Below are 15614 nucleotides of genomic sequence, written 5' to 3' on the forward strand. Positions count from 1 at the left end.
TTTTTTTTTAAGATTTTATTTATTTATTTGAGAGAGAGAGAATGAGAGAGAGCAAGCACATGAGAGGGGGGAGGGTCAGAGGGAGAAGCAGACTCCCTGCCGAGCAGGGAGCCCGATGCGGGACTCGATCCAGGGACTCCAGGATCATGACCTGAGCCGAAGGCAGTCGCTTAACCAACTGAGCCACCCAGGCGCCCCAGGTCTCTTCTTTCTTGATGATATTTATGGATTTCTTTTTTCTGTTTCAGCAAAAAACAAACAAAGCAACAACAATGACGAAACGTTTCTTCGTATTAGTTATATGGAAATGCAGCCAGGTGCAAATTTATCAAAATGCCAGAAAAACAAATGGACCAAGAACTCAGATTTGGGGTTGTTTACCCTCTCTCTTCTTCCTTACGAAACTGTAGCCATGTCATTTTTCACAGACAAGTGGGAGATGCTTGGAGACGCCTGTCTTCCGCCTAGATGTTTGCCCTGGGGGAACACACACAACATTTGTCACAAATCCTGGGAGAATCACTTCTCATAGAAGGTTGGTTCTCCCCCCCACCCCTCTGCCCCCCGTTAGAACATGGCACACCGCGAGAGTGAAGATGGGAGGTAGGAAGGCGTGTGTACCACCGCCCACACCAGGAGGCCAGAGCAGACATTACTAATGGATCAAGGCCTCTCTCGCTCCCAGCCTGGACTTGGGGTCACAATCCTCCACAGAGCCTTACCAGTTCATCAGGGCTGGCAAGTAAGGTGGGAACAACGTGAGATCCCACAGAGCGCAAGCCCCTCGGTGTGTAGATGAGGACACCACGGCCCAAGGACGGGGAGTGACTCACGTGAGGTCACTCAGCACAGCTCCTAGCAAAATGAGCCCTCTGCTCAGCTCTGTGCCCCACAGATGTGGCTGGTACAGGGACAAGGGCCTCCCTCGGGGCCGAAGAAGAGGAGCCAGAAGGAGGCGAGGCCAGGCCTGGGTTTCCCTAGAGGCACCGAGCTGTTTCCTTAGTCTAAATCCCGTGCACCCTCGCTGGCGCAAGCCGAGGGGCCCGGCTCTCTCAGTGATAGCACTCCCCGGCCTTCTGTCCCTGGGCCTCTGGCCTTCGGGATCAAGGCAGGGAGTGGAGGGCCTGCCAGGGTTCATGGATGTCGTCCTCCCTTCCCCCATCCCAGTCCTCGCCTCCTTCCTGAAGTCTTCTGCCCCACTACCTCTGGCCAAGACCCTCTCCCCAGAATCACCGCAACTCACAAGCAGATGTTCATCTATGTGCTGGCACGTACTGGCCTCTCAAGGGGTCTAAGCCATAAGCGCCCCCTCCCGACGGCCACACTTCGGCCTTTGCTGTGCCTCTGCCAGACACCCTCCCCACTGCCTCCCACCCATCCTTGAACACCCATTGCAGATGTCACCCTGCCTTCCCTGAAGCCCACAGGTGCCTTACTCTTTCTCACCAAAACTGTGTTCCTGGGCTTTTCTCACAATCCCGATCCAAGAGTGGAAGGTGTCTGGGTTTTATCCCCTTAGTGCAGTGGACTTTGGACCTCTCATACCCACGGCACTCTTCTCCAGGAGAAACCCCTCCTCCCGGACAGCGCAGGCTTAGTGTGGAAACTTCCACTCGCCTGCACTCAAACTCCTTGGCAGGGCCCCAGCTCCTGGCACGTTGTGGGTGCTGAGGACATATCTGCCGAGGGGGCACAAGGGATGCATAGGTGATGGAGCCCCGGCCTCCAGGGGTCCTTGGCCAGCCCCACTCCCCTGGATGGGGGCCGAGACAAGACACAGCAGGGCTACCATGGACTGGTTCCCTGGCCTCCAGGCACTTCCTCTCGGGGCATTCCTGTCTCTCAGGGCGACAGCTGCTGCAGGCAGCACTAATGGGGGACCCTGGAGGGGAGGCTCCTCCTGGGCGGCCCTGTCACGGGGCCAGTTGGACACAGTGTCCCCCACCTGTGTTGCTGCTTCCAGCCTGGGGTGGGCATGGCGGCTGCCAGGGACATTCTTTCCCTGGGGGTGGGATACAGCTGCTGGGAGATGGGGAGGGAGAGGGAGGGCATGTGAGCTTCAGCATTTGAGTCACATCACAGCCAGACAGACAGATGCCTACACCGACCGATGTGCCATCACACAGGCACGCGGGCCCTCCCACTCAATTACAAGCCACACAGTGGCACTCCTGGTGCGGCCACGGCCACCGGGAGTTTGGGCAAATCCAACACTGGGAGAGGCTGAAATGACTGCAGACAATGAAGGAAGAAAATAGAGCAGAACCGGAAAAAACGGTGCCTTTATTGGTGGGGAAAGACTCAGGTCCTGTTGCTTCCACCCTGGCTCAACCCCGGGGACCGGAGGGACTGTCTTGGTCTTTTCTGGATCCCGGAGCCGCCTGCAGCCCAGAGCAAAGCCCGCTCAGCCTCACCGGCAGCCCCAGGAGGCATGTGGTGGGAAAAACGTGGGGTGGGGACCCAGGAAGTCTGGGTCTCCAGGTTCAGCCAGGACCAGCTGGGAGACCTTGGACCAGTCCTTTGACTTTTAAGCTTTCTGATCTGTGCACAAAGGGCAGCTCCAAGGTCCTTTCAGCTTTGAAAATATGTGAAAGGGGGTGGAGTAGGGTGAGACAGGGTAGTGGGGCCATGGGGGATGGGCGCTTAGAGAGGGGAACCCTCTGATTGTGGAGTCTGGGGATTGGGGAGCCCAGCACAGACAGCCCCTTGAGGATTTCCCAGAGAGAGGGGAGGACGGGCAGCATGGAGCCAGGGTGAGGGGGTGGGGAGGTAGTGTGGCTGCAGAGAATAAGCCTACAAGGGAGGCCAGGAGGCCAGGCCCTCCCTCCAGGGGCTAAGAGGCCCCTCCCTGTAACCAACCTCCTCTCCCCCACCTCTCAGCCCCACCTGACTGAGCTGCTTCATCCATGCTTCCAGCAGGTGGACCCCTGTCTGAGAACCGGGCTCCGAGGCTTATGACAGTGATGCAAAGAGACAGCCGGTGGACAGGGCTCAGGGGTGCACCTGGCATGCTAATGTCGGCGGTCATATGGTTGTCCTTACACCTATTAATGCACGTCTCTGTCTGTCCTCATCCAAGGCAGAGATTTTCCTAAGTTGAGGGCCATCATTTTGTCCAACCCTCTACCCTAAATACCACAGTGCTGGGGGCATGGTAGGTGGCTCAATGGACTTCCCAATGGGGACTGGCTGGAGATGCTTCCTGCCTGGGGTCCCCCATCTCACTGCTCACCACTCCCTGTTGCACTTCCCTTGGGCAAGTCAGGGGTGGTGAGCCCACTCCAGAGCCCCTCTCCTGGACCATTCCCCCCAGAGCCCTGAACCCTGCTTCAGACTCTCTGCACTTGGGTTCCAGAGACTCTCCAGGCATTCCTGGCCCTATAGGAGCCTTGACCCATAATGAAATACTTGATAGGCACTGTCCTCTCTCTCTTGGGACCCAGCCTCACCAGGATGAGGCTTGGTGACTCAGGTGAACTCATTGCAGACCCCGGACCATGTCGGGGCAGGCAGACTGGCAAGAACAGGCACCACCATTCCCACCCCAGAAGGGAAGGATGAGCTCCTGGCCTCAGGGCCTGCTCCCCGTTTCTACCCTGAGGTTCCCTATGGGGAACAATAACAAGATAAGAAGGATCTAGGAGTATTCTGTGGGTTTCTGTTTGCTGTTGCTTTGTTTTCTGAGCATTTCCTCTATCCAGGTACTTACAACCCTACTTACTTTATAAACATGATCTCCTTTTATCTTCACAGCAACTTTATGTCAGACACTGTCTCCATCACTGTTTTTTTGTTTTGTTTTTTTTTTAAGATTCTATTTATTTATTTGAGAGAGTGTGCATGAGCATAAGTAAGTGGGAGGGGCAGAGGGAGAGGGAGAAGCAGGCTAAGCAAGGAGCCCGATGCGGGGCTTGATCCCAGGACCCTGAGCCGAAGGCAGATGCTCAACTGACTGAGCCACCCAGGAGCCCCTCCATCATTGTTTTAAAGACAAACTCGCCAGGGCTCAGAAAGGTTAAACCCCATGCCTGGGGCCACACAGCAAGTGTGGGACTTGAGACTCAAACCCATGGGCGCCTGACATGAAAGTCTGTTGTGTCTCCACCACAGCAAGGGCAGTCCTACTTCAGAGGGGTCATGGTTCTTTGGCCATTTACCAACATATTTCCAGTCATTTGCCTCGTTGATTCTGCCAGCAATCTAGCATGGCAGGCGTTATCATCCCCATTTTGCAGGTGATGAATCTCTGGCTCAGAGAGGACAAGTGATTGTCCCAAGGTCACCCTTCCACTAAGTGGCAGTGTCAGGACCAGGACCCCAACCTGAGTTTAAATTCTATCCTTCCTCTTCCTGCCAAGAATCTCATCCACAGAAAAGAGAGCAAGAAACAAGTTTTCCTGCTAGAACTGCCTGGAGGATGAGGAAGAGGAGGAAGAGGAGGAGAAGGAAGGAAGGAAGAAAAGAAGGAAGGAAGGAAAGAAAGAAGGAAGGAAGGAAGGAAGGGGAGGGGAGAGAGAGGGAGGGAAGGAAATACCCCAAATTTCTTTAACAGTTTCCATTTCATATAATTTACAGATTTTCCGGCCTTATCAGGGCCCTCTGGACACAGCATGTTTCTTCAGCCCTTCAAAATACGGTGCTGAAAACTATAATATTTGGTTTCCTCATCAATGTACAATTGAGTTATTTCTTATCTCTATATAATGGTTTCTATGTACTTTGAATCCTTTTCAAAGACTATTATTCTGTATAACCCCCACATTTTATGTTAGCTTAAAATGAGATTCACTAGACTTTCTCCAAGGAAAAGTGTAGGAGGGAAGCCCCAAAGGTCCGTAGAATTTTGCAACCTGCTTTTTACACTTAATATACTTTGAATGTAATTCCAGGATGATACAGATCTGTTACTTATTTATTTTTTTTTGGTAAATACTTTGTTTTAATTTTCAATATATGTTAGATACAACAAAATGCAAAGAAACTAAGCTTGATAAAAATTTACATATGTAGACATGTATTTAACCACTACCTAGGTCAAGGTATTGAACATTTTGAGCACCCGGAATGCTTCCTCATTTCCATCCCAGTCAATACCATCCCCGCCCCCCATAGGCAAATGTTCTGATCTCTATCACCTTAGATTCATTTTGCCTGTTCTGGAATTTCATCTAAATGGAATCATATTGGGGCGCCTGGGTGGCTCAGTCGGTTGGGTGTCAGCCGTTGACTCAGGTCATGATCCCAGAGTTCCGGGATCGAGTCCCGCACCAAGCTCCCTGTTCAGCTGGGAGTCTCCTTCTCCCTCTGCTCCTCACCTTGCTTGTGCTCTCTCTCTCTCTCAAATAAATAAACAAAATCTTAAAAAAAAAAATGGAATCATACAGCATGTACTCTTTTGTATTTGGCTTCTTTCACTCCACATAATGTTTTTTTGAGCTTCACCCGTGTAGTTGTAGTTCATTCTTTTTAATTGCTGTGTGTATTTCTACCTTACAAACATATCACTCTTTGTTATCCATTTTTCTGTTGACATATATTTAGAAATGCAGATTAAAACCGCAGTGAAACCCCTTTCCATATTCATTAGAAAAGCCTAAAAGAAGCAGGCTGACAGTACTAAGTGTTGGTAAAGGTTGTGGGCAGAACAAGTGGGGCTCCCAGCCACTGCTGGTGGTGGTAGAACATGTTAGAACCTTCCTTCCCTGTTCAGCAACATCAACTCAGGTTGTACATACACATATCCTTTGAGCCAGCATCCCATCCTGGGTATAAACCCAAGAGAAAGGTGTGCTTATGTCTGCCCAAAGACATGTCCCAGAACGTTCATGGCAGCCTTGCCGATCATTCCGTTGCTGTGCAAGTAGCTGCCAGGCTCTCCACTGTGTGAATGTACCATCTCCCATTGGCAGGAGTGCTTGTAAGCAAGGCTGAGAGAAGCGTCGTTAGGCACACGCCTCTTGGGAACTTTCCATTATTTCCTTGAGGGTCGCTTCCCAGCAGTAGATTGCTGGGTCGGAAGCATGTACGTCTTCAAGGTTTGAGAGCCACATCGCTAAGCTCTCCCCAGAAGAGGTGCACAAGCTTTCCCTCCCGCTGACCCCATGTGCCCGTGGCTTTGAGGCTTTCATGAGCGGTGAAGTCACTCCCTGTTCAAATGCACGCCACCACCCCCTCCTGGGAGCCCAGGGAGCCAAGCTTTCCGGACTCCTGGCAGCGAGAGGAAGGAAGGTTTGGGGTAAACACGCTGGAAGCACAATGGCAATAGTTCTCAGGGCAAGGCCACCGGGGCCACGGGGCCACCAGCCTCCTTCCGCCAGCTGAGCCCAGGCTCCTTAGAGTGGCCGTTGGGGCCAGTGTGTCTGCTGGTGCTGGTGCCCTCCCCCACAAGGCTGAGCACCGGAAATAAATGACCAGTGGCCACTGGCCCAGGAGCGCAGCTGCAGCCCTGTCCAACATGGGAGCTTCCGTGGGTGAGCGCAGCACCCAGCCCTTCCTCCTCCCCCTCAGCCCTTCAGCCGGGTGCTGGCTTCTCTCTGAACTCCTTCCAGATTTCCCTTCCCCAAATGCCCAGGGTGTGTCTCCACGTGGAGGTAGGCAGGGGTGTGTGCAGAGGCTTGGGGGAGGAAGTGGGAATGGCCCAAGTGTCCAGGCCTTCCCTCCTCTTTGAGATCAGGCAGGGTTTCCCTGATGTGATAAGAGGAGCCCCAAGAAGTCCCCAGCTTGACCAACGCCAGGGCCTGAAATGCCCCTATTGTCCCTCTGCCTTTGTGTTCAGTGCAGGCCCACCTGCCCATCCACCGAGGGACTGGCAGTCAGCAGAAGGGAGGGAGGTGATGAGACCCCTTCCTCCCAGCAGGGAAGGGGAAGGAAGTTTGCCGGAAGCCCGCTTCCCCAGCTTCACAATTCTGCTGCCGGCTGCATGGGTTGGGCTAGCTGTTCCAGCCATCCCCACAGTCCTCCATTTCCCCTGGGTTCTTTCCTGCCAAGGGTCCAACCTGTGCCAACCCCCAGGGCAGAGACTGGGCATCTGGCAGAGGCCCCAGCTTCCCTAGAGACAAAAGCCTAGAGGAGAGGTGACTATCTGGTCTCAGTTGCCACATCTATAAGACAAGACGAACAATATGTGGCTTCTAGAGGCCAGGCTCAGGGTGGGGGCCAAGGAAAGAGAGAAGGCAGGCCGAGCCGCCCCGACCATGGCCTGCCTCCCTGCCCAGACTGGAGCCCCCAGCTCAGGCTCCTGAGCTTCCCCTTCTTCCCACTGTCTGCTCTGAGCTCCTGCCGCCAAGGACGGCTCTGCCTGACCAGCTTCATTCCCACCCCATAGCCAACGTTCCTGGCACTGGGTGCCCTCAGAGTTGTTGTAGGCCAGGCCTGGTCTCTAGTTATGGTTCCTGGAAGCAGAGCCTAAAATGGGGACCCCTGTGGAAAGAGTTACTGGGGAGTGTTCTCAGGAGCAGGGCAGTGAGGGAAGCAGGATGGGGAGGAGGCAGAAGGAAAGCAAGGATGTGGCCTCCAGCTCCTGCTGGATCCCAGATATCCCACGGGAGCTCTGGAGCGGGACGTGCACGGTGGCATTAGCCTGGCCTGGCCCATCCCGGGTCAGTCACCAGAGACAGGCTGGAGCTGGGGGCTGAATGTCAGGGAAGGGTACCCCAGGTGGCTGGGCCAGCACAATTCTCCGGAGAAGCTGGTAGCATTGAGCCTTAGCATCCAAGTCTCACGGCGCCCTGGGGAAAGGGATCTGGGCGGGACACCCACAGCAGCCTCCACACCCACCCCATTCAGGTGGGGAGCCCCCAGGCCACCAGCTAAGTGCCAGCCACAGGCTCACCACAGTCAATTTTCCTCCAGTCCCGTCTGGGAAGCGCAAGATCCTGGTCTCCACGTGAGCACATGGAGGCCCCAGGAAGAGGTCATGAAAGAGCAGCAGAGCTAGGGCCAGACCCCAAGCCAAACACCCCTGCTTCTAGAGCAGGGGCCTCCCCCTGAATTTCATGCTGTCCGTGCTACGTGCCTGAGTGGGTATTTCAGGAAAGACGGTATCATGGAGCCTCAAAGGCAAGGAAACTAAACACGGTTGCTGGCCCTCACATGGTTATTCCCACAGACATGTCCCTGATTGGGGGGTGTGACAGGGATTCTGTGCTCAGGACATGCCTAGGGAAGCTGAGCAATGTCCCCCCACAGCCATCCACTGTGGGCATTGGAGTCTGAGAGGACATGCTGCAGCTTCCACTCCTCGTCTTGGGGTGGGGCTGGGCCCGAGTCATAGGGCTGAACCCCACAGCTTGCCAGAAGGCAGTACCCAAACCAGGCCACCATGTACACATCTGACACTTCGGTGCAAATTTTTAAAAAGCACCCTCACCTGAAGAGACAAACCACAAAAAATACCCCTTCTAAGGGCAGTGCATTTCAGAAATAGCCCCTTGGTCAGGGGGTGCCTGTCCGAGCTCCCACCCCTCAGGCCTTGGTTCTGCAGGGCTTCTCCCCACCTCAACCAACCAGCACTGGGAGGCGAGCCCCCAGGGGAAGAGCCCATCATCATCTCTGGGCCCCCAGAGACAGAGACTTGTTTCCAGGGTGAGAGAGAAAGCAGGAAAAGGCCAGAGTGTGTGCCTTAAGGCTCAGAAATCCTGAACTAGGGCAGAGCTGGGGCAGCATGTCAATGAAGCTGCCGACAGATTCTGGGCCTCCGGCCAGCCGCACACCAGACCTGTGAGGGGGACCCGAGCCGTGCCAGGCTGCCGGGGCACAGGATTCAGGGCTGGGGAGCACGCGGTGGTTGTCTGGCCACCATGGCCACGGAGGTACCCAGAAGGCCTCGGAGGCTAAGGGCCCCGAGGGTCCTGGGACGCAGAACCCTGCGCCTCCGTTCAACGCGGCAACATTGCTCCCTGAGCCTTGCCAGGGAGCATCCTACAGTGCCGCCGGCCGGGGTCAAGGACTGCTGAATTGATCATTAGCTCCGAGAGACTCCTCTACTCCAGAAAGGGCTCTGACATCAGTTAGATTTGGGGAATGGCTCCTATTCTGGCTCCTCTTGGTGACGCACGGGACACATTGACATAGCAAGGAACTTCCCAAGCAAAAAAAAAAAAAATCTTTGCTCTGGAAACAGGGGGTGGTGGTATGAGTGTGCGTGGGTGTGCGACATTGTCCCTGTTTTATAAATGGGACTCCGAGAGGCCAAGGAATTGGCCTGATGTCATCACCACGGTCGGTGGCAGAGTGCCGACTCAGACTCAGGACTCTCCCACACATCGCCCCCACTCAACACAGCCTGGTGGCCTCCAGAAACGGGACCCTTGGCAACTCCTCCCAGGGGGTGCAGGTGGTTCCGGGTAGGGCTCTGGCAGACCGCTTCACACAGCCGCCTCTCCGAGCTGGGCTTCTGTCTCTCCCTGCAGTCGGACCCCAGTCCTGCTGGAAACCAGGAGCCCCTTGCTTCCCGTCCAGCCTGTCACAGGTCAGAGCTGGCAGACCCATCCTCCCTGTGGGGGTGCTCAGTGGCCCCCCATGTGCCCAGATCCTCTCCCTCTGGTGCAGGCTCTCAATCCTCTCTGCTCTCTGTCTCCCCTGAGGGCATGGAGGCAGGGCTCCGGCTTCCAAATTCTATTCCTGCAGGTGGACATCATCAACATGACTCTCTGGGCATTAAGAAGTGGCTCATTCTTCCAGGCACAGTGGTGGAATTGAAGACCCCAGGGAAGGCTCAGCGGGAGAGGTGCTGGAGGTTGCACGATCATCCTTAAATAGGGCCAGCAAGTTCTAGAATTCAGGCTGCTTTCCCCGAGCCCCGTCAAATTCCTGCTCCCTGCTCCTCAGGCTGGGACAGCAATGCCTCCTTTTCAAAGGAATTTCAAAGAAATTTCCCTGCACCCCAGGCAAATTTCAAACCCTCCCTCAGTGCCCAACTTGGTTTGAAAAGCTCTAATGAAGAAGCCGTTGCATTCCTGCCGCCGAGGGAGCTCCTAGACCTAGTGTCACGTGAGTCCTGGGGTGCCACCTGGACGCAAAGCATTTCTGAGTTCTCAGAACCTGCACGAAGACCTATGTGAGAAAGTCATGTGCACTTTCTTCTGGCTAAATCTAATTAAGGCGAAACACTAGCTTCCTCCGGAGTGGGCTGCGTGCCATCAGGCAGCTCCAGAGAAAGACTTGGTGAAAACTGGCTTGGCAGTGGCAAGATTCCCTCATACTGTGTCCCATTCTCTCTGGACTCTTATTTCAGTACCAAATCAATGTCTTCCTGTGGGATGCGTGGATGATAAGCTTCTGTTTCCCAATGAAGCTTATCAACTAAAGACTCTCCCCGTCAGTACGTCACCCCCCCATTGTGGGGGGCTCTATATGCACCTGATAGCTCTTTCTTATTCCCTCAACAGCCCAGCCTGAAGGAGGTAAGCAGGCAGTCAGAATCCTAAAGGTGTGGGAAGAACCAGTCAACCAGGAGAGCTAGGCCCCACATGCCATTAGAGCGAGCACAGCATAGACAGAGCAATAATTCATAGTCCAGAGCGGCAGGCTGGTGGCACCTGGGAAGTGTGGCTGGGGACCCAAGTGGCCAGGCAAGAATGACCTTAGACAATAAGCCTCCAAAGTGGGAAGGAGGTCTGGCATCTCGGGTTGGCGGAATAATCGTGCCAGGTGCTTTTCTTTGTGCTTTATGCTTATTTAATCTTTTCAACGTCTGCTGTTATTATCCCCATTTTACAGATGAAGTAACTGAGGCACAGAGAGTAGGTAACTCGCCTAGAGTCATACAATTGGTGTGTGGCAGAGTCAGGATTGGAACCCAGGCAGTCTGGTTCCAGGGTCCATGCACTAGACCACCACACCACACCTCACTCTCAGGGAGGAAGGTCCAGTTATTGAATATTGAGGTTACTATGGCTGTGCAACCCCAAAAGTTCGTGACTTAAACCATCTATCTAGCCCACGAATCTACAGTCTGGGTAGGGCGTGGTGGGAAAGGCCCAGGTGCTGCTCTACAAGATGGATGGATGCTGGGGCAGCTCGTCTGAGGACAGAAGGATCCCCCGGCACAGTGATGCACATGGTTGAGAGAGGGCACACGAGCAGAGGGAGAGGCAGAGGGAGAAGCAGGCTCTCGGATAAGCAAAGAGCCCGATGCGGGACTCGATCTCAGGACCCTGGGATCATGACCTGAGCCAAAGGCAGACGCTTAACTGACTGAGCCACCCTAGTGTGGCTGGGGACACCCAGGTGTCCCAGTTTCTTAAAGCCTAGACCCAGAAACTGGCACGGCCTCACTTCCACCATGGTCTATTGGCTGAAGCAGCCATCCATCCATCCCAGGTTCTAGAGGCAGGGATATAAACCTCACCTCCAAATGGAAGTGGTGTCAGAATTTGGAGCCCTTGTTTTAAAACTGCCACTTTGGGCCTGGCATCCAGAGGAAGGACTGGATCCTAGGAATGAAAGAGAAGCTGCTGACTGTTAGCTCTTGCTCGGGGCCGATCAGACGGAAGGCAAATGGACCACAGCACATGGACCAATGAAGTCTCCAGTGTGCGCCTTCTTGGGCGTCATCTCAATTTACCTTTGCAACAACCCTTGGACACACATTTTCTCACCACTCATTATAGATGAGCATTCTCAGGCTCAGAGAGGGTATTAGCTTTATCCAAGGTCACACAGCTGTGAAGTGTCAGAGCCTCTCTGATTCCAGAGCTGAACCCTTAACTCCTCTGGTGGGCTGCCCCCAGATGAGGAACAGGTCTGGCCTCAGAAGCATGACGAGGTCAGCTGGGAAGTGGTAGGAAGGCAAGGGGCCAGGCTATCCCTCCTCACCCACTCACCTCCTCCAGAAGCCCTGCCAAATCAGGGCAGGGTTCCAAAACATCCCATCCCAAGGCATCCTCTCCTCCCGGTGTCTCCTCTCAGGCTGGGACACGTACAGACCTTCCTCCTGGCCCTGCCTCCCAAGCTGTTTCTCAACCCTGGCCAGTTCCCGAAATCCCCCCTGTACTTCCTAGAAACCTTCCCAGAGGCATGGTCTCAGTTCCACCTATCTGGGCCATAGCTGCAAATAGTTAGCAACACAAGGCCTTCAGCTTTTTTTAAATAAAATTTTTATTTTATAATACTTCCAGATGCAGAAAAAGTGTGCAGGTAATACCAAGTTCCCATATTCTCCACCCCCAATTTCCTTTATTACCATCATCATATGTTGGGATGGGACATTTGTCATGATGAAGAAACCAATATTGATACATTATTATTAGCCTTACAATATCACCAGTGTTATCATTAAAGTATAAGTCCATACTTTCTTCGGATTTCCTTAGGGTTCCCCCCCCAATATTCTTTTTCTTTTCCAGGACACCACATTACATTTAGATGTTGTGTCTCCCTAGGCTCCTCCTAGCAGTGACAGTTCCTCAGACTTGCCTTGCTTTTGACCATCTGGACAGTTTTGAGGAGTACCTCTCAGGCACTTTGTAGGATGCCCCTCAGCTGGGACTTGTCCGGTCCCACATTAGACTGGAGTTACGGGTCTGGGGGAGGAGGACCACAGAGGTAAAGTGCCATTTTCATCCCATTGTATCCAGGGTACATTCTACCAATATTACTTAATCACTGTCTGTGCCTACCTCGGTCACCTGGTTGAGGTGGTGTTTCCAGACTGCACTGTTTCGGAAGGAAGTCACTAGGCCTAGCCCATGTTTAAGGAGCGGGGAGCTATGCTCCTCCTTGAGGACGAAGTGTCCACATCAATCACTTGGAATTCCTCTGCACCAGAGTTTTGTCTCGCCTCCCCCATTTATTTATTTAATCATCTGCTCATGAATATTTATTTTATACTTTGGGTAATAATCAGAGACTACTGTATTGATTTCGTTGTTCAAATTGTTCCAGCTTTGGTCACTGGAGCTCTTACAGTTGGCTCCCATGTCCCTTTGACTTTTGTTTTTTTAAAGATGTGCCAAGTTCATCTTGTGTATGTCCTGCCCCCATCCTAGAATCAGCCATCTCTCCGAGGAGCCCTGGTTCCTTTTTTTTTTTTTTTAAAGATATTATTTATTTTTTTGACAGATAGAGACATAGAGAGAGAGGGAACACAAGCAGGGGGAGTGGGAGAGGGAGAAGCAGGCTTTCCGCTGAGCCGGGAGCCCGATGCGGAGCTCGATCCCAGGACCCCGGGATCATGACCTGAGCCGAAGGCAGACGCTTAACGACTGAGCCACCCAGGCGCCCCAGCCCTGGTTCCTTTTATTGGAGAACGGTATTAGAAACCAAGATCTGGGCATTGAGTGTGCTTGTTGCTCCTGGGGTGTCCTTGCTTCCAAGCCCCCCCAGCTGATAGAACAAGGAAATATATGTTTAATATATGTGTGCCCGCTCTCCTGTGTGTCCATCAAACTGTCAAATATACACAAATCTATAAATATTTCTATATGTAACCACCTGTGTCTATATTTAGGTAAACCTGAGCTTATAATAATGTCTACAACTCCGACCCATTATCTTGAGGGTCGTTCTAGCCTTCTCCCTCTGCTTGCCTCTAACTAACCTCCTTCTACCCACGCCTTTGGTGAGAGACATGGCTCCTACCACCCACCATCCATCTACCTACTTGCCCAGTTCCAATATACATGAAACCACAAATGCTTTTGTCTTCCATTCCATGGTTTATGACAGTGTTTTTCAAACTGTAGTTTGAGACCCAATGGGTCATGATTTAAACCTTCTATCTTTTTTAATAAATCTTTTTTTTAGAGAGAGAGAGAGAGAGTGCAGGGGCAGGGAGGGGTAGAGGGAGAGGGAGAGAGAGAATCTTAAGCAGGCTCCATGCCCAGCACAGAGCCCGACGTGGGGCTCAATCTCACGACTCTGAGATGACAACCTGAGCTGAAATCAAGAGTTGGACGCTTAACTGGCTGAGCCACCCAGGCGCCCCGACTTACAACCTTTTAAAAACAGAATGAAATAATGTAAGATAGAATAGATCAATGCATTCAACAAAATAAGGGAAGTATAAACTTTTGTTTCAATTATATGTGTGGGTAATGGGTCAAAATGAAAATATATTGATCTGAAAAGCCTGGAAGTTGCTAGCTGACACAGCATATTGACATCCTTACTTCATTTTATCTTTAGTGTAACCCTACGAGGAGGGGTTATTACTATCCCTACCTTTCAAGTGAGGAAGCTGAGGCCCAGAGAGGTCCAATGGTGCACTCACAGTCTCCCAGTTAGTGAGGGGCAGGTTATGAAGAAACCTCCTGGCTCCCAGACTCAGCTGGGGTTTCCTACACTTGATCCCAAACAGGAATGTGGCACTTGTCTCCTTCCAAAATCCAGAGCAACATGGCCCATGGAAAGGAGTTCCAGGTTGGAGGGTATCTGGGTCCCTAAACCTGGCCGGCCTTACTTCAGTTTGGCGGAATGAGGGGTTGTTCACCATCCACCAACCATTGCCCCCCACCCCCAGAAGCCTACTCAGTGGGAGTTCAGCCAGGACCAGTCTCTGCCAGGGTGGGCAATTCACGTGCGGGAGTGAGCAGGTGGGAGAGGCTGAGAAAGGTCACACAAGCCTCTTTCCTCCAAGCAGATGCCACACACACCACACACCACACTTTGCAAGCACACTCACAAAAGCATGCTCTAGCTGGGGCTCCAGACTCCCTCAGGGCCCTAGTTCCCAGCTGTGAGCAACTGTGGGTCCTACAGTGTATCCATCTGTCTTGCCTCTACTCCCCAGGTTCTCCTGCTTTGGCTGAGACCAACATGAGTCCAGTGGGGGCATTTTCCCCACCTTTTCTTCTTTCTTTTCCCCTGATCTGAATACCCACAACACTGTGTTGTCCTGTGATTTATGAGCTCACAAAACTCACTAATCCTTCTCCCTCAATTACCTGGATGTAAAGAAGGCTCTGGTTTCTCTGCGGACAGGAGGGCCCTCCTTTTCCCTTGGACACAGACCACCAGGCCCTGGCCAGGGTCCCTCCCATGGGGCTGTGTGGTTTATTTGTGATCTGTTCATTCAAAGGTCACCATTGTCGAGAAATCCTTGACAGTGGTGAGGAAAAGGCAAGAGAAATGAGGGACAGTAATAACTTCTGTGGCATACATCCTCCAGCCAGCCCCTTCCCAGCCACCATCCCCTGGTGAGCTGGGTACCTCCACCAGGTGACAGTGGGTCCCAGCATCTCCCAGTGATGCCGGCCTGAAGGCACCAGGGAGAGTCCCCTGGCATCTGTGGCAGACACTTACCAGCAAGCCCAGTCACCCCCTCACCCTCGGAGTGAAAGCACTTTGACCTCACTTCAAGTCTCTGCTCAAGTGTTATCAACTCAGGGAGGCCTCCTCTGCTCCCCTCCTCTCTAGCTCCTAACACACCTTCCTGGTTTAGCATTTTTCCATAGCCCTTCCTACCATCTGACTGCTGTTTTCCTTATTTGTTCACCCACAGCCTCCCCCAGTAGAATGTAGCCCAAGATTTTTATTTTATTCATGGGTTTCTCCCTTGTGGCCTAGAACAGTTTCTGGCATATAGTAAGCACTCAGTAAAATATTTGTCGAATGAATAAATGAATGAGTGAATGAATGAATTTCTTGGGCCTTAAAGTGGCCAAAAGGACTCA

The 15614-nt window shown here is 52.7% G+C and overlaps 2 long non-coding RNA genes across 5 annotated transcripts in view; one reads left to right on the forward strand and one right to left on the reverse strand.

Moving 5' to 3' along the window:
- LOC145723881 (uncharacterized) overlaps positions 1–5434 on the forward strand; it is an 11231-nt gene extending 5797 nt beyond the window's left edge. For 2 of the 4 annotated variants that reach the window (XR_014149248.1, XR_014149247.1), the window contains 2 exons: positions 429–535; positions 4576–5434. This is a non-coding gene — a long non-coding RNA (uncharacterized LOC145723881). Of the gene's footprint in view, positions 1–428; positions 1516–4575 lie in introns of those variants that run through there. The other 2 variants (XR_014149246.1, XR_014149245.1) reach the window with 1 other exon arrangement.
- LOC115944044 (uncharacterized) lies at positions 36–1561 on the reverse strand. Its single transcript, XR_004078624.2, has 3 exons — positions 1447–1561; positions 382–477; positions 36–239 (listed from the first exon to the last, which is right to left on the reverse strand). It is a non-coding gene; the product is annotated as an uncharacterized LOC115944044 (long non-coding RNA).
- Positions 5435–15614: the final 10180 nt, after the last annotated feature.

Source organism: Leptonychotes weddellii, chromosome 10 (genome assembly GCF_054177405.1).
Source record: "Leptonychotes weddellii isolate Sample4059 chromosome 10, ASM5417740v2, whole genome shotgun sequence".
Classification (NCBI taxonomy): domain Eukaryota; kingdom Metazoa; phylum Chordata; class Mammalia; order Carnivora; family Phocidae; genus Leptonychotes; species Leptonychotes weddellii.